Below are 14,746 nucleotides of genomic sequence, written 5' to 3' on the forward strand. Positions count from 1 at the left end.
TACAATGTTGATCCTGCCAATCCATGAGCATGGGAGATCTTTCCATCTTCTGAGATCTTCTATAATTTCTTTCTTCAGAGACTTGAAGTTTTTCTTATACAGATCTTTCACTTCCTTAGTTAGAGTCACGCCAAGATATTTTATATTATTTGTGACTATTGAGAAGGGTGTTGTTTCCCTAATTTCTTTCTCAGCCTGTTTATTCTTTGTGTAGAGAAAGGCCATTGATTTGTTTGAGTTAATTTTATATCCAGCTACTTCACCGAAGCTGTTTATCAGGCTTAGGAGTTCTCTGGTGGAATTTTTAGGGTCCCTTATATATACTATCATATCATCTGCAAAAAGTGATATTTTGACTTCATCTTTTCCAATTTGTATCCCTTTGATCTCCTTTTGTTGTCGAATTGCTCTGGCTAGGACTTCAAGTACAATGTTGAATAGGTATGGAGAAAGTGGACAGCCTTGTCTAGTCCCTGATTTTAGAGGGATTGCTTCAAGCTTCTCACCATTTACTTTGATGTTGGCCACTGGTTTGCTGTAGATTGCTTTTATCATGTTTAGGTATGGGCCTTGAATTCCTGATCTTTCCAAGACTTTTATCATGAATGGGTGTTGGATCTTGTCAAATGCTTTTTCCGCATCTAAGGAGATGACCATGTGGTTTTTGTCTTTGAGTTTGTTTATATACTGGATTACGTTGATGGATTTCCGTATATTGAACCATCACTGCATCCCTGGGATGAAACCTACTTGGTCAGGATGGATGATTGTTTTGATGTGTTCTTGGATTCGGTTAGCAAGAACTTTATTGAGGATTTTTGCATCAATATTCATAAGGGATATTGGTCTGAAGTTTTCTATCTTTGTTGGGTCTTTTTGTGGTTTAGGTATCAGAGTAATTGTGGCTTCATAGAATGAGTTGGGTAGAGTACCTTCTGTTTCTATTTTGTGGAATAGTTTGTGAAGAACTGGGATTAGATCTTCTTTGAAGGTCTGATAGAACTCTGCACTAAACCCATCTGGTCCTGGGCTTTTTTTAGTTGGGAGACTATTAATGACTGCTTCTATTTCTTTGGGGGATATAGGGCTGTTTAGATCATTAACCTGATCTTGATTCAACTTTGGTACCTGGTATCTGTCTAGGAACTTCTCCATTTCATCCAGGTTCTCCATTTTTGTTGAGTATAGCCTTTGGTAGAAGGATCTGATGGTATTTTGGATGTCTTCAGGATCTGTTGTTATGTCTCCTTTTTCATTTCTGATTTTGTTAATTAGGATGCTTTCTTGTGCCCTCTAGTGAGTCTGGCTAAGGGTTTATCTATCTTGTTGATTTTCTCAAAGAACCAGCTCCTTGATTGGTTGATTCTTTGAATAGTTTTTCTTGTTTCCACTTGGTTGATTTCACCCCTGAGTTTGATTATTTCCTGCCGTCTACTCCTCTTGGGTGAATTTGCTTCCTTTTGTTCTAGTGCTTTTAGGTGTGTTGTCAAGCTGCTAATGTGTGCTCTCTCTAGTTTCCTTTTGGAGGCACTCAGAGCTATGAGTTTTCCTCTTAGAAATCCTTTCATTGCGTCCCATAAGATTGGGTATGTTGTGGCTTCATTTTCATTGAACTCTAAAAAGTCCTTAATTTCTTTCTTAATTCCTTCCTTGACCAAGGTATCATTGAGAAGAGTGTTGTTCAGTTTCCACGTGAAGGTTGGCTTTCTATTATTTATTCTGTTATTGAAGATCAGCCTTAGTCCATGGTGATCTGATAGGATACATGGGACAATTTCAATATTTTTATATCTGTTGAGGCCTGCTTTGTGACCAATTATGTGGTCAATTTTGGAGAAGGTACCATGAGGTGCTGAGAAGAAGGTATATCCTTTTGTTTTAGGATAGAATGTTCTGTAGATATCTGCCAGATCCATTTGATTCATAATTTCTCTTAGTTTCACTGTGTCCCTGTTTAGTTTCTGTTTCCATGATCTGTCCATTGGTGAAAGTGGTGTGTTGAAGTCTCCCACTATTATTGTATGAGGTGCAATGTGTGCTTTGAGCTTTACTAAAGTTTCTTTAATGAATGTGGCTGCCTTTGTATTTGGAGCATAGATAGTCAGGATTGATAGTTCCTCTTGGAGGATTTTACCTTTGATTAGTATGAAGTGTCCCTCCCTGTCTTTTTTAATGACTTTGGGTTGGAAGTCAATCTTATCAGATATTAGAATGGCTACACCAGCTTGTTTCTTCATGCCATTTGCTTGGAAAATTGTTTTCCAGCCTTTCATTCTGAGGTAGTGTCTATCCTTTTCTCTGAGATGAGTTTCCTGTAAGCAGCAAAATGTTGGGTCTTGTTTGTGTAGCCAGTTTGTTAGTCTATGTCTTTTTATCGGGGAGTTGAGTCCATTGATATTAAGAGATATTAAGGAAAAGTAATTGTTGTTTCCTGTTATTTTTGTTGTTAAAGTTGGCATTTTGTTCTTGTGGCTGTCTTCTTTTAGGTTTGTTGAGGGATTACCTTCTTGTTGTTTCTAGGGCGTGGTTCCTGTCCTTGTATTGTTTTTTTTCTGTTATTATCCTTTGAAGGGCTGGATTCGTGGAGAGATAATGTGTGAATTTGGTTTTGTCGTGGAATACTTTGGTTTCTCCATCTATGTTAATTGAGAGTTTGGCTGGGTATAGTAGCCTGGGCTGGAATTTGTGTTCTTTTAGTGTCTGTATAACATCCGTCCAGGATCTTCTGGCTTTCATAGTCTCTGGTGAAAAATCTGGTGTAATTCTGATAGGCTTGCCTTTATATGTTACTTGGCCTTTTTCTCTTACTGCTTTTAGTATTCTATCTTTATTTAGAGCATTTGTTGCTCTGATTATAATGTGTCGGGAGGTATTTCTTTTCTGGTCCAGTCTATTTGGAGTTCTGTAGGCTTCTTGTATGTTCATGGGCATCTCTTTCTTTAAATTTGGGAAGTTTTCTTCTATAATTTTGTTGAAGATGTTTGCTGGTCCTTTGAGTTGAAAATCTTCATTCTCATCCACTCCTATTATCCGTAGGTTTGGTCTTCTCATTGCGTCCTGTATTTCTTGGATGTTTTGAGTCAGGATCTTTTTGCATTTTACATTTTCCTTGATTGTTGTGCCGATGTTCTCTATGGAATCTTCTGCACCTGAGATTCTCTCTTCCATCTCTTGTATTCTGTTGCTGATGCTCGTATCTATGGTTCCAGATTTCTTTCCTAGGGTTTCTATCTCCAGTGTTGCCTCATTTTGGGTTTTCTTTATTGTGTCTACTTCCCTTTTTAGGTCTAGTATGGTTTTGTTCATTTCCATCATCTGTTTGGATGTGTTTTCCTGTTTTTCTGTAAGGACTTCTACCTGTTTTGATTATGTTATCGTGTTTTTCTTTAAGGATTTGTAACTCTTTAGCAGTGTTCTCCTGAAATTCTTTAAGGGATTTTTGTGCTTCCTCTTTATTGTCTTCTGCCTGTTTAGCAGTGTTCTCCTGCATTTCTTTAAGTGTGTTATTAACGTCCTTCTTGAAGTCCTCTATCATCATCAGGAGATATGCTTTTAAATCCGTGTCTAACTTTTCCGGTGTGTTGGGGTGCCCTGGACTGGGCGAAGTGGGGGTGCTGGGTTCTGATGATGGTGGGTGGTCTTGGTTTCTGTTAGTAAGATTATTACGTTTACCTTTCGCCATCTGGTAATCTCTGGGGTTAGTTGTTATCGTTGTCACTGTTTAAAGATTGGAGCAGAAGCTGTGTTCCACTCACCAGCAGTCTCTAAATCCTGCGGCGGGGGTCGTGGGTAGCTGATGGTACCCCGGTGCTGGTCCAGCCGGAAGAGGCCTGTGGTCCTACTCAGGCCGTTTTTCTGCTTCCCTAACTAATGCAGTCTCTGGTCCCGCGTGCAATTGGATTAGAGCAGAAGCTGTGTTCCACTCTCCAGAAGTCTTAAGATCCTGTGGTGGGTGTTGTGGGTAGCTGGTGAGTGTCAGCCGACCCTGCGCCCCAGCTGCCCAGGTACTTTTCTGACCGGAAGAGGGTTGTGGCCCTATGTAGGCCGGATTTCTCTCTCCCCAACCAGAGCAGTCTCAGGTCCCGCGTGATTGGACTGGAGCAGAAGCTGTGTTCCACTCACCAGCAGTCCCAAAATCCTGCGGCGGGGGTCGTGGGTAGCTGGCGGGTGTCAGGCAACCCTGCGCTCCTGCTACCCCGGCACTGATCCGGCTGGATGAGGCCTGTGGCCCTACTCAGGCTGGTTTCTGCTTCCCTAACTAATGCAGTCTCAGGTCCCGTGCAATTGGATTGGAGCAGAAGCTGTGTTCCACTCACCAGCAGTCCCAAAATCCTGCGGCGGGGGTCGTGGGTGGCTGGCGGGTGTCAGGCAACCCTGCGCTCCCGCTACCCCGGCACTGATCCGGCCGGATGAGGCCTGTGGCCCTACTCAGGCCGGTTTCTGCTTCCCTAACTAATGCAGTCTCAGGTCCCACGCAATTGGCTTGGAGCAGAAGCTGTGTTCCACTCACCAGCAGTCCCAAGATCCTGTGGCGGGGGTCGTGGGTAGCTGGCGGGTGTCAGGCAACCCTGCGCTCCCGCTACCCTGGCGCTGATCCGGCCGGATGAGGCCTGTGGCCCTACTCAGGCCGGTTTCTGCTTCCCTAACTAATGCAGTCTCAGGTCCCGCGCAATTGGCTTGGAGCAGAAGCTGTGTTCCACTCACCAGCAGTCCCAAAATCCTGCGGCGGGGGTCGTGGGTAGCTGGCGGGTGTCAGGCAACCCTGCGAGCTCCTGCTACCCCGGCACTGATCCGGCTGGATGAGGCCTGTGGCCCTACTCAGGCCGGTTTCTGCTTCCCTAACTAATGCAGTCTCAGGTCCCGCGCAATTGGCTTGGAGCAGAAGCTGTGTTCCACTCACCAGCAGTCCCAAAATCCTGCGGCGGGGGTCATGGGTAGCTGGCGGGTATCAGGCAACCCTGCGCTCCCGCTACCCTGGCGCTGATCCGGCCGGATGAGGCCTGTGGCCCTACTCAGGCCGGTTTTCTTAGATGAATTCTTAATGGAGTCCATAAGATGAAAACAATTTGCTGGGTTGAATACCAGTTTTATCTTGTATAATTTGGGATATATTGGAAAAATTAAGAAGCAAATTATATGCTCTGCACCAATATTGTCCCAACACATCTTGTAGGTAGAACATGTAGATCATAGTTCTGTGTCTAGGTTTGTGTTCCAGCCCCACTGGGAACTGAGCATGGTTATAGAAGAAAGATGGTGCAGAGTCCATAGCTATTGTTACTAGGAGTCCTCACTAGAGTCAATCACATAGGCTCCATTGTGTTAGGTTTCTATATTGCTCCCAAAATGCTTGCCTATTTCAGCTGTCTTACCAGTATTCTCTCCCTTTGACCCTCCCTACCCCACATGATCCCTCCTGTTTTCCACCCCAGCCATCTGCAGTCCACCTATACCATGGCCAACACTGACACCATGGTCAGGATATGGAACCTAGATGGCTCAGAGATTGTGAAAGAACCGAACAAAACAAAACTGATTTAAAAAAAAAATTCAATGAAATGATTGCTAGTGCTATTCTTCTATACTCATAGGATGGGTGTCTAGCCTAATCATCATCAGAGAAGCTTCCTACAGCAGCCGATAGGTAGAGCTGATACCGAGACCCACAGTCAAGCATTAGGTAGGTCTTGAGGAATCCACAGAAGAGTGAGAGAAAGCACTGTAAGAGCCAGAGGGGTAGAGGACACCAAGAGAATACAGCCTACAGAATCAACTAAGCAAAGCTCATAGGCACTCACAGAGACTGTATCAAGGAGCCTGCATAAGGCTATACAAGCCTATCTGCACACATGCTGTAGTTCTTTAGTTTGGGGTTTAGTTGGAGTCCTAACAGTGGGAGTGGGGTATCTCTCACTCTTTTGCTTGTTTAAGGTATCCTTTTCTTCTTGCTGAGTTGCCTTATCCAGCCTTGAAATGAGGGCATATACCTACCTTTATTGCATCTTGTTATACCTAATTCAGTTGATATCAGTGGGAGGCTTTATCTTTTCTGCAAAGAAAAGGAGCAGTGGATCTGGGGCAGAGAAGACAGGACACATTGATAGGAGTGGAATGGCAGAATGAAGCTCACAGCAGGTATACTATGAGAGAAGAGTAATTTTTTTAAATTAAAATGGAGCAAATGATTACACACCTATTCTGCATATAATTTTCAGTTGGCATATGTAAAATTCCTATTCCATGAACAATATGCTATCTACTTTAAATGCAACAAATAAATCAATTACATCATTGGCCAGTGCTTAAAAAAGTATGCTTTTAGTAACCTGTAAAGTTCCAAACTAAAAGGAGAGAATCAGAGCAATATGGAATATTTAATGGATAATATTTATTGTCAAGTTGACTGGGTTGAGAACTACATAGATGGCACACTACTGGGCATATCAGTGAGGTATGTACATTTAATATGGGCTGTACCTTCTCATGTGGTAGGACTCTGGACAAAACAAAAATGAAAATAAAAATATTAACTGAGACCTTTCTGCCTTGTGTTCCATAAAGATGTAAGAAGGGGGTCACAGATGGATGTTTCTGCTTCCACAAAGCCCATGAAGTTGTATGCAGTCATAATTTCTTTTATTTGATAAATAGAATCTCATCAAAACATGAGCCGAAATAAATCCCTTTTTACTAAATATCTTCTCTCCAAGTATTTGGTTGAAACAATGAGAAAAGTAACTAAGAAATTTGAAAAAAAAAAGCCTTTGGATTCTCATTTTAAATTTTTTTAATTAGAGAGCTTTATACTATTATATAAATTATATAATTATCTTAATCTTCCATTTTGTAATCTAGAAAATGGTCAAATTGTCTAGTTAATTAGAGCCATATTATTTAAACCTCCAGTACATAAGAATATATGTGAAATATACATATATATTATATATGTGTGTGAATTCTATATATATGTATTCACACAGACACATACACACACACACACAAACACACATACATATACATATACATAGCCATCAAGCTTGGTGGGACTTTAAAAATTCTTCAGTCATTTGACAAGGGTGATAAAAAAGATCTTGTTTTGGTGGATTCAAGGCAGAGGACAAAATGAATTATCACACCTTAAAATGTCAGATTGTATCTTTCAATCCTTCTCAGAAAACCAATTGAAAAAGAATGTATCGTGAGACCTTGAAAAGAATGAAAACTACTCCACAAATCAAACATGACACTTTTTATTCTTGATATTTTCTAACCTTTCAAGATTTATCTTTGCATACAGTCAAAAAGAGTGATGTACCCCAGGGAGCACACTTGCCCACATGAGTCAGAATCAAATGAAATTCAGTCAATGGCTTATAATAGTGATCTCATGTTTATTTCATCTAAAAAAGTTTTTCAAAACAATATTTAGGATTTCAATTATTTTCTTTGATTGACAGTTAATATAACTGGAAAATTACATAGGTTGAAGAAAGGTGGATTCATTTCCACAAAGAGTGGTATTTACTTTGTAAAAGATATTATTGCTGACTTTAAAATACTACAGCACAAAACATTTCAACTATGTAAACAAAATTGTTTATTTATTATGGTAATAGAATAGGGAAAATTGGTAATAGGGAATGATATTACAATCGGCTAAATTATTTATATTTTTTGGTAGAAAATAATGGGAATAAGTAGGTAAAACTTCTGTTACTAAAATTAGTACCTGAACTGGATCTCTGGGACATACATGGTATAAGGAAAGGAGGGTCAGCCCTTGCAAATTATTTCCTGTGTGGACATGCTCTCTCTCTCTCTCTGTCTCTCTCTCTCTCTCTCTCTCTCTCTCTCTCACTCACTCACTCTTTCACACACACACACACACACACACACACACATACACACACATACACTCATACACTCAGAATGTAATAAAATTGTAAATAAAATAACAAATAACCAATAAATACAGGTAACTTGGTATAAGAACATTATTTTCTCTTGAATATTTTCAAATTTATGGACAGTATTACCCATGAGGAATAAATAAAAATCAGGGGGTGGGTTTTAATGTAGTTGTAAAGAGTATTTTATTCATAATAAGAAATTTCTCTACTCATCTATAGCTATAGCTTACTGAATTTCTCCCTAAGTTTTGGTTCCCAAGAAAACTTCCTCTGTAAATACCTCGAAATTACCATAACAGTCATGCCAAATGTAAGAACACAAGTCTCTTTCTCTTAATTTTCATTGCATCCCAACAACTGTGGCTCTTTTATTTAATAAGTACACACCTTTTACATCTGTCTTTCCTAGGGTTGAACAACAAACTAGCCAAAATGAAAAACTTCATTTCTGAGATTAATAAAATAAACATGTCTGAATGATTGCACACTAGGAACAGCTCAACCACAGAACAACAAAGTCTAATTCAGAAATTCTTAGAAGGAATAAAATTTCAGATTGCTTATAAATTTTGGACAAATAATAAGACTCCAGTCTTCTTGTGATATTGCACAGAAGACATGTATTGTACCCTTTTTAAAACTGAGAGTTTCTCCCTGTCTTAGACCACTGACAATTTCTCCTCCTTTCCTTCTTCCTTTCCTACCTAGAACACAGACTTTATAAACCCTTAAGAGCAGCCCAGATCACTGTGGTGGCATTCATTTTTTTAAGTATCTATTTCAAATTCATGAAGACCAGGTTTCATTCCTCCATATTCTTTCAAGGACCCATGAGTCCCCCTTTACCTTTTAGTGAACAGTGTCAAATTGTCCACACAGATTCTAAAATAAAAACCCACAGAAAGAATCATAGAATTTTCTTTTTCACTTATGACATGATTTAATTGGTCATTTAGTTCTGTCTTTAAACCTCTCAATTCTGTTTGTACCCACATTGCCTGTGTGTGGTTGGGGCAATTTCATTTGTGAGTTCTTTCAATTTATGTATTTTGTATACAAGACTTCAGAGGCAGCCTTTTCTTGCCCTAATCACTTTTTATTTTCCAGTACATACTTTAGACACCCTGGACTCAAAGAACTCTCTTCTGGATATTGTGCTATGTTACCCACCCAAAAATCACTGTGATGAAAGAAAAGATGAAATAAACAGTCTCCACACAAAGCTCCCATGATAAATAACAGCTAGCAGTTACAATGCCTGAACATTTCTTTAACTGTTTCTCAGCCATTAGAGAGATCTCTGTTGAGAATTCTCTGTTTAGTGTTATAACCCAGTTTTTATTTGGGTTATTTGGTTTGTTGGTGTCTAATTTCTTGATGTTTTATATATTTTGGATATTATTGTTCTGTCAGGTGTAGGATTGATGAATGTTTTTCCCATAGGTTGGCTGCTGTTTTGTCCTATTGGTGGTGTCCTTTTCCTTACAGAGCTTTTCAGGTTCATGAGGTCTCATTTATTAATCGTTGATATTGCGTTGGTGTTATGTTCAGAGAGTTGTCTTTGTACCAATGTGTCCAAGAAAGTTACCCACTTTCTCGTCTATTAACTTTAGTGTATACAGTTTTACATTGAGTCCTTTGACCCACATGGTCTATCTAGAGTGTTGTACAGGGTTATAAATACAGATCTATTTGCATTCTCTAACATGCAGACATCCAGTTAGGCCAGCACCATTAGTTGAAGATGCTTTGATTCTTCCACTGTATGGTTTTGACTTCTTTGGCAAAAAAGAACTGTCTGTAGGTGTGTGGGTTTATTTCTGGGTCTTTGATTCTATTCCATTGATAAACCTATCTGTTTTATGCCAATACCATGTGTTTTTTATTTTTTTATTACTCCTGCTTCAATTTATGTATTAACAAAAATTTACTACAGTTTGAAATTAGGGATGGTGATAACTCCAAAAGGTATTTTTTATTATACAGAGTGACCCAAGCTGAGGTTCTTAGCAGCTGGGGATTTGGAGACTGAAGTGGCCACCTCCTGTAGCCAGGCAGAACTTCCATTGGAGAGGGGCCATCAACCCACCCACAAAACCTTTGTCCCAAAACGTACCCTCACTACACAATGTCCAGGGATAAAGATGAAGCCGAGATTGAGGCAATGAATGATCTAAATTGAGATCCATACCGTGGGAGAATGCTACAACCACTCCAGTAATGACAAGCGCAACAGGCCCTGAAAACCTGGGCGCTGTCCTGAGGCGAAAAGTTCATGGAAACTTAGTCTCCTGTATAACAAATGCTCCCGTGTCCTTGCTTTAGTTGGTAAACGGATCTGTGTGCTTTCCCTTAATATTGCTTTATTATAAGTGCTCCTAAGGATTGATTTTTTGACATATAGCTAAGTTAGATTCTAGGCAGTCCTTGATCGATCCTGGGCATGGATAGTGTGGTCACTGCCCTACGCAGGAATTTACCATTAACTAGGAAGAAGGAAGTTTGTGACCTAAGGAAGAACCAGAGTAGATACTTAGAACTATAAATAGCTGAGTTACACCCATATACAAGTATTTACAATGGCCTGGGGGGGGGGGGTGGACTACACAATAGACTAGAATAGAACAATGGCAAGGGCACGAAGTCCTTGTCCCTGGCTTCTAAGATTAAATGGACCTTAGGTGGAGCTGTTTTGATCGCAGTTGTTAACACTGAATTTTATCCCAGTTGGTTCCTGCCAGTCCTTCTGAGTTTGCATTCCTCTGTTTTGTGTAAGAATTCAGTAACTTCTTTGTAACTTACAGGTGTGTCACCTAACTTCCCTATTTTCTTCAGTATAAAAAGTTTGATGCTCGATTTGACAAATTACATTCAGATCCATGCTCCCTTGTGTCGAGTTTTTTTTTTTTTTTTGTCACCCCAATTTCTGTCAGCTCTATGCCCATCTGCGGGAACCCCTGATTCCCACGGATTGAGGGGGGCTGATTAGGCCTGGTGCGTGGCAGGAGAACCAACCCCTGACACTATTAATGACACTGTGCTATGCTTGCAGACAGAAGCCTAGCATAACTGTCCTCTGAGAGGCTTCAGCTATAGCTGATAAAAACACATGCAGAGACCCACAGCAAAATATTAGGGAGCACTTAGGGAATCTGGTAGAAAAGTGAGGGATAGGATTGAGGGGCTCAGAGGGCTCAAGGAAACCCCAAGAAGTCCTACAGAATGAATCAACTTAAACCCATGTGGATCACAGAGAATTATCTACCAAACAAATAATATACAGAAGCTGAAACCAGGCCTCCCTACATATTCTGTAGCAGATTTGAACCTTGGTCTTTATGTGGATCCTCTAACAATTGGAACGGGGAGCTGTCTCTGACTCTGTTGCCTGTCTTTGTATCCCATTCCACTAACAAGGCTGCCTTGTTTGGACTCAGTGGAGAGGATGAACTTAGTTCTGATGTTATTTAATGTATCAGGGCAGGTTGGTACCCATGGGGTGCTTCTTCTCTGAGGAAGAGAAGAATAATAGTAGAAGGGTATGTACAGGTGACACTGGGAGGTGAAGATGGAAGGGGCTTCAATCAGAATGTAAAATTGATAAAAAAAATAAACTTACAAAAATTGAAATGCCTGTCTCAATCTATTATTGATTTGACATAAGTGGAGTTAAAATCTTTTCACAACTTAAATTGTGTTTTATACATAAGGTTTTAGTAAATTACAGTTAATTATTTTTTCCTACAACCTAACTAACAATGCTATTGAATAATTATTAAAAACTAATCTAATTTCAGCAAGCCTAAACTAAGGAACAAAAATGGAAAATTGGGATGGCAAGATGAATGAGTTGGTAAAGGTGCTTGCTGCCAAGATTGATTAGATTCTACCTTATACCCCTGAGATGGTAAATAGAGAGAGCTGACTCCAATAAAGTACCCCCAAATGTAACACACACACACACACGAGTATCCCTGTAATAACTAAATGAAAATTTAAAAACCTTTTTAATGTAATATTTGCATCTGAATATTTTACAGCCCAAAATACAAATTTGATATATTGTCATCAGGAAATCTCTCCTTAGACTAAAAATTGAATATATGTATATGAGAACATTACTGACTTACCTGAAACCTTTTAATTTTATTATTAGAGGTCTGCTTTTTATTTTACCTTTACAATTATAGTATAATTGCATTTCTTTGTTTCTTTTCCTCCCTACAAACTCCCCCATACCCTTCCCTGTTGGGAGCTATTAAGACAACACAATTGTCCTGATCTTTGAATTGGGCCTCTTCCCCCAGAAGAAAAGGGGGTCAAAAGCGGGCCACGGACGCACCACTCCAAGAACAATCACAGAATGTTCCAGCCCTAAGTCAGCACCAGATGTCCTGACCACAAGATATACCCTGATAAAACCAAGTTCCTGCTTCCCCATGTAGCTGCTAAAAGAAAAATTTCTACTGCCCCACCCCTCCTGCTGAGAAGTACTTGTACTTCCACTTTTGCTTGTGCATTTCCGCTGCCCCACTCATCCTGCTGAAAAGTACTTCCCCTTTTGCTTGTGCATTTAAGCCCTGAGCCTTGCTGAATACAGTGACACCTTGATGCTAATCAGACTGGTCTCTCTGTCATTCCTCGCATTTGGTGTCTGTCTCTCCCTCCCCGCATTTGGTTCTTAGGAAAAGGTCCCCTCAAGACCCTCGAATAACTGGACCTGCTGGACGGGTCACTTCCCCAATCATCCATTAATTTTATGGCCTCTTCTTTTCGCTATTTATTATTTCATGAAGATATGCATTTGAATATACATATGTTTCTAACTATAAGCTGTTAGTCTGTGTAATGTCAACTGTGTATATGTTTTCTTTCTTCAGAAAAAGGCCTAAAATGTTCTCTTTAATAGGACAGTTAATGTACAAAGGATTGCTCAAGCACTACCCAAAATATCATTGTTATCCATTAAATTTCACTGCTAATTACGACTAATAATTCACACATTTGTAAACTTTGTAGGTAGAAATAATTCCATACTTTAAACATATTTTATCAATTAAGAAAACAAGCTTCCCAAAACAGAAACTTTTTTGAGTTAAATGGATAAATTCATGTGGTCTGTTTTACAAAGGACTTTTACCATCGTGTCTAAAACCAACATTTTTCTTCCTTTTCATCCCCGTGTGTTCATTTGTATAGCTGTCAGTGGTTGATCAAATATTATATGGAATCTCATCTAACTTTCATCCTGAGCAGAATCATCTACAGCCTCCCAAATCTAAGCTTTTATTGCAGAACATATATAATATTAGATTCAGGAGACATTCTCTACCACCATAACAATAATTACAATACCTTTGGGAAACATTAACTTCAAACGGAATGAGTATAAAATCAAAAGGCCGTTCTTCCTTTACATAAGCGATTTTCAACAAGCTGTCAAGCTTAACAGTCATTCATGAAACTGTATTCACTTAAAGGATGAGAATCTTAAGAAATTCAGTAGTGACTTGTCCATGTTCATTCACTGGTTATTTATTTGAACTGCTTATTCTCACTTTATCATGTGCTGTGTATTATCTGTCCCCATATCTAATCTTCAGATATGTCTTCCCAGCCTATTCAGTCTTAGTTGACTTAATTTTCTTGACCTGGATAATAATTTTCCTGCTTTTTAGCTGCTATCTACAGTGTGATAAATTTTGTACTTCCTACAGACTTTCACCCCTTTTTTCCAATCTTTTCTGAACACAACTTTGTTAACATTTTAACAATTTTTTTGGAAGTAGACTCCATATCTATATTCTATGCTCTATATGTCATGATACATAGTTATGAAAATATCTATTTTTCCAAAGAAACTGAGTCATAAATCACAGAAAGGTTAACATATTGCGGCCTAATAAGTTTACCCAGCCTTTTAATGATCTATGGAATAAACTTGACAATGCCATATATTTTCAGATTAGTCTCTACAACCTAAGCTGATTTCAAGTTATATGTTCTTGCTTGTCTCTAGCCTGGAAAAATGTGTGTTCATACACTGTAGTCATCATTTTCTGAAAACATCCAAAAAATTGGAAGTACCTTAAAGCAAATATCTACCACAAATCTTGCATCTAGCACGAATACTGGCTGATAACATCTTGGAATGTACTGTTTACCTTTCTGAGCTTTATAGCAGCACTGACATAACTTCTTCCACTTGTAAACTAAGAGACCTCAGTAAAGAATTTCTCATTCTTCCTTATATGTCATATTTTCTGTGCTGCTCAACAAATTCAGAGCAAAGCCCAGTCAGTGTTTGGGATAGACCCAAAAAAGGGACAGGTTCAGACAGAAACTTGCATATAGGCACCACAGTGACAGTCAAACATCAGACAGATACATACAATCTGGTCAATAAACACAAGTGAGGTAACCCAATCACAAAAGAACACACATGGTAATCATTCACTGATAAGTGGATATTACCCAAATGCTCAGAATACTCAAGATAAATCACAGACCACATGAAGCTCAAGAAGAAGGAAGACCAAAGTGTGGATGCTTCTGTCCTTCTTAGATAGGGCAAGAAAATACTCACAGGAGGAAATATGGAGACAAAGTGTGGAGCAGTGACTGAAGGAAAGGCCATCCAGAGACTGCAACACTTTGAAATCTATCCTATATACAGTCACCAAAACCAGACTTGTGGATGCCAAGAAGTGCATGCAGACAGGATCCTGATATGGCTTCCTCCTGAAAGGCTCTGCCAGAGCCTAACAAATACAGAGGCAGATGCTCACAGTCAATCATTGGACTGAGCACAGGGACCCAATGGAGGAGTTTGAGAA

The sequence above is a fragment of the Mus caroli genome, unplaced genomic scaffold, assembly GCF_978045245.1.
Source record: "Mus caroli unplaced genomic scaffold, Mus_caroli_1 scaffold_4, whole genome shotgun sequence".
Lineage (NCBI taxonomy): Eukaryota > Metazoa > Chordata > Mammalia > Rodentia > Muridae > Mus > Mus caroli.